General features: G+C 39.1%; 1 protein-coding gene across 1 annotated transcript in view; it reads left to right on the forward strand.

Moving 5' to 3' along the window:
- The first annotated feature begins 4,793 nt into the window (after window positions 1–4,793).
- The window catches only part of nell2b (neural EGFL like 2b), a 71,095-nt gene continuing 70,888 nt past the window's right edge, over window positions 4,794–5,000 (forward strand). Inside the window, exon 1 of the mRNA XM_031583245.2 lies at window positions 4,794–5,000. This exon is cut by the window's right edge and continues 185 nt beyond it. The gene's annotated coding sequence lies outside the window, so the exon portion shown is untranslated.

Raw genomic sequence — 5,000 nt, forward strand, 5'->3', positions numbered from 1 at the left:
TTGCCTACTGAAGGATCCTAAGTTACAGGTTAACCTAGTTAGCTCTCTCTAGCTCCCTGAAATTTCTGGTGGGGCAATTTTGTATGACGTCATGTCACCTCACAAAAATAGTCTACATTCCTCATTGTAGTCTGAATTAAAACACTTCCAAAATACTCGAAAACTAGCGATAGCTAACTAGCAGTAATGTTACTGGCATTGGTCTGTCTGATATGATCTGACTGTTTTGTTTTCTTGGTCACGGGGTACAGTTCTCGCGGTTTTCGCAATATTCGAGTCGAGTTGCTAGGCAGATTTCGTGGGGCTCATCTGATAGTGCCCCATCTCCCAATGTTAACTTTGGCCTGTGTGGTTCACGCTCATTAATGTTTCCATTGCAACAGTCTTATATTGCGCCGTAGCCCACAGAGCAGAGAGGGACAGCGGAGAGCAGCATTTCACAGAGCAAGCACACAGACAGAAACACACATGAATCAAATTACTCCAAAACAGGACTATAATGCTTGTGAGTCAAGCTTATTCACACACACATTCACAAATACATACACGCTACTATGCATATTAAATATAATAAGATATATATATTAAATAAAATAAGATATATATATATATATATATATATTTTGCCACAAAGCACAGATTGAGCTTTCTGCAAAACAGTGCCATGGGGATCTGGTGGGGCAGTGCCCCACGTGCCCCTAATGTAGAAACCGCCACTGGACAGTAGTAAGCTAATATAAGGCTATTTAATATTCAGTTTATGTATCAGTGGTTCCCACAGGAAATGTGTTAGTTAGGCTTGTGATTGTCCTGGGAGATAACTGAAAAATGTATCACGCCAAAATAATTTATGTAGTCCTTAGTGTCACATTTGTTTTGAGCTGTCCTGTTGGTTTGAATGCGATATTGATGACATGGATTTTAAAGCAGCACAATGGAGCAATTGCTAATTGCTAACGGCTAGTAGCATGCTAACATTAGATACAGACACCTTGCAAATCTTCTCAGACATATTTTTCAGTTACAATAATGGTGTTTTTACATTATACAGTGTCTATTTCTCGGTAACTTTCTAAAAATCGAAGCAAAAAAAAGTAAGGGAACAAGGAGAAAGGGCCATTACAGCTGATTACAGTGCACTAAAAATACCCATGTATGTACCTGCCCCTTTTAATTTTTAAAGCTGAACTATATCTATATTCTTTCACTTTGAATTGAAAAGCTATAAAACACTATATATACAGTATATTTACTAACCCTCAGCACAGATGATTAGCATTACATAATTGGTTTGTTATTGAATTGAAGGTGTTCCATGAAATAAATATGACATTTTGAGTTTTTTATTTGTTATTTTAACAGGTTTACTCCTGTCGAGCTTGCATTTCTGGCAGAATATGCGAAGACTATGAACCTAGTTGCAAAGGCCCTTGATGAGAGACGAATGTGCAAATGGGGTGGAGGTCTACTTGAATTCCAATAAAGTTTGAGAGAAACATGCTCTTCGAGTTTGTTGTCTTTGACAGCATTATTATATTTTTGTATGACATTTTTTACCATGTCTTGGGCTCCATGTAGCACTCATCAGCTATTAAATTAAACTTCTATTTCCTACAGTTGTGTCAATTATATTAAGTCCAACTAGTTTAGCTTTAAATGTTTTTTTTAAAAAATGTTATTAAGGTTACTTTTTACTTTTTTACTTTAAGTAAATTTTAGAGCATGTACTTTTTTACTTTTACTTGAGTAAAGAGGTTAAGTCGATACTTCAACTTTTACCAGTCTTTTTAAACTCCAGTATCAATACTTCTACTTGAGTAAAGAATGTGTTTACTTTTGACACCACTGCCTGCTGGTGGTGCATTATGGAATTTGCAGTTTTAGGGAAAGTCAAGTGAGCTGATGTGATGAACTGAAATTAATCTTGAAAATGTAAAAATCTAAGTAGTATAAATGAAATATAATGTTGTGTAGAAAGTGAGGTGAGACTTTAGCAATGCTTTGATTGAAAAACCTACGACTTAAATTGATTAAACTTAAAATATCCACATGGACTGTTTCAGACCATTTTCAGTCATGGGAGGATGACGCAAGATGACCTGCACAAGAAAGGTATCTGAAATATCTGCATGTGTGACGTTCCTCCACGTGTTCCCATGTACCCCTTTTTATAATCACTGTATGGAACTGAGCATAATTTAAAGCAGTGGTCATACCCATACCCTGTGGACAGGTGAAGTCTCCTGGTAGTCAATGGCTTGATGTTTGTGAAGAACTAGTTATTTATATGCAAACTCATCATAGGTCTATTTATGAGGATCGATTTTACACAGAGGTTATTTATAACTGTTGCTTCTATTAATGTTGTAATGTGACTGGTAGCTAGATTTTTAGGCCTTATTATAGCTATGGTTAGGCTGTCCCGACAGTTCGGTTCAGAAAGTCTAGTGAGATAGACTGTTACGTCCCTCTACACTCCTACTGGCTTTGCAGTGGCAGTGCAACAGTCTTTGGGTGGTGAATGGACGTAATAGGCTTGATTGTCCACACCTGAGGATGCTGTTTGCCCTCAGAGGGAGCTTGCATTCCCACCATGCTTTGAAGGCTGGTGAACACCATGCGTTTGGTGCTGGTGTTTTGCAGACACCATTTTAGCCACTACTCTTAAGTTATATAGAAATAAATACTTTATTTTCATACAACGCTGTGGTCTGTCTCCAATTTATGTTGCGGCTCAAGAGCCGGGTCGTAACATAGACCATAGAGGATAATGAAACTTTTATATTATGGAGCAAGTCACTGAATTAATCATACTGTTTAAAATCATGTTTTGGTTGTATATAGTTGCTTTTTCCTTAATCACCTGCCATTTGACTGCTGGGGACACTGCGTGTGCACACCATAAAATTAAAGTTCAGAATTAGTTTGATTAATTTCTACATTTTGTAATGGCAAACTTCTTTTGTCATATACAGAAGTAATACTTGCTTTTCTTTATTTGAGTGTTAAAGTGTATGAGTGATGAAAAAAAAAGCAAAGTGCCTCTATATTCAAATGCATACATGTGACAATAATTGTCAGGTTTTAATGGCACACACGACACACTGGAACACACACGTGAATATATGTATGCGACACAGGACACACACACACACACACACACAGACACAGACACACACACACGCAGGCCTGAGGTCGCGGTGAATTTATTCTCTGCCTTTTCTCATCCTGGAATGTTCCTCCTCCAGGACCCCCCAGGAGCAGTGGGCAGCTTGAAGCGCCCGGGGACCAAGTAAAGTGAACTGTACATCTTTGGTCAGGGATGGACATGTGTTTTGTTCTTCTTGCATGTTTTTCTGTTGGGGTTCTTAGTGGAGGAAACCCCTTGTGAACACGGGGAGAACATGCAAACTCCACACAGAAAGGCCCGGGAGATAGCCCACCTGAGCACTGAAGGTCTGGGGAGGACCGCCCCCCGAGAGCCAACAGTAATGCGGGAATCGAACCCATGACCTTCTTGCTGTGAGGTGGCAGTGCAAGCACCTGAGCCACCGTGCCAATCAACATTATATTGTAGTTTTTTATTGCAAATACTTAAACACAGCTCAGCTGAAACTTCAACATGGAGGACTGTAGATGAGGTAGTGATGTCACCCCCCAGGAATTACTCTCTGAAATTTGACCGTGTATTGTCCCCCCCTACAACGAAATGGGATCTCCGCCCCTGCCTTTAACCATAACTAAAAAATTCAAGAATTCCCTTGAAATCTAAAAGTTTTAACCTTACCTCACAATTACACTTGAAAAGGAAAATATCAGATGTCCGCCAAGTTGACATATTTTGTTCACCTGTACCTGTTCTTCATTATGTTCCTTTATCATAAAATGTGGGCATAAAGGTAAAATAAAACATGAAAGCTTTTCGATGGATGGCAGTGCAAACAAAAGACCAGTGTGGCTTTCATCTGTATCAGTGTAATGGTATGTGGGTTCAATCTAGATGATGAATTAATAAAAAATCTTGACATAACTTCCCAAATTAAGTTTTTCTTTCTAGTAGTCAGTTTCTTGATTCATAGTCTGTGCATGTAATGGGTTGGACTGCATCAAGGAAGAAGCAAATGTCCAGTTGTCCAAGGTTCACCATACAGACCAGGTAAGGTCTATTAACCTTATTCATTGTTTTTTTAATTTGTACTGCTTGTGGCAAGAGTGAGGAAGACAAAAGTTCTTTTCTATACACCTGCCAAACAGGAAGGTAACATGACGAGTGTTTCCACTAAGCAAGAGGAGGTGGAGAAATAAGTGCACTTGAAAAAGTATGTATGATAAAAACAATAATACATCAGACATATAGCACTTTTCAAAGTTCTCAAAGACGCTTAACATACTGTGGGATAAAAGAAAACAAACAGTGGTCTAACTGCTGCCGTCAACCTGTCCGTTATAACTGTCCTAATACATTTTTGAACAACAGCCAGAAGGGGGAGCTAAAGGTTTGTGCTTTTCTTTTTCTTTCTATTTGTTTATTTTGCCCAACGTCTAGATTCATGAATAGTAAACCATGCACATAAGACTATAGCAGAAATTCGAGATCTTCATGGCTTCAGTGACTTTAATGTGTGTAGGTGTGATTATTGCCTTTGTAAATACTTTCAGTTCAGAGGAGGATTTCAAGAAAACTTGGCATCATTTCTGATCCGATTCCTCCCATCTCCCTTTGTAGTAATACATTTCTCATTTCATTCATTTCCAGTAAGTACCGGAAACAACCAGATGGGGGCGGCAGATGGGCTGGACTTACTCCCTCTTAGCTCCCTGCAAGCCCGGCTGGCTGCTTGACTCTTCGCTCATTCGCTCGCAGCGCTGGTACTAAGATGATGCACCTGACCTACCCCTGCGGATCACTATCGGAGCATTTACAAACGCACCACATTGAACGGAGTATTTTAATTTAGGCAACACGTCGGTGTGTTTTTGCAAAGTTCTGAACAAGCTGG

This window comes from Clupea harengus, chromosome 16 (genome assembly GCF_900700415.2).
Source record: "Clupea harengus chromosome 16, Ch_v2.0.2, whole genome shotgun sequence".
Lineage (NCBI taxonomy): Eukaryota > Metazoa > Chordata > Actinopteri > Clupeiformes > Clupeidae > Clupea > Clupea harengus.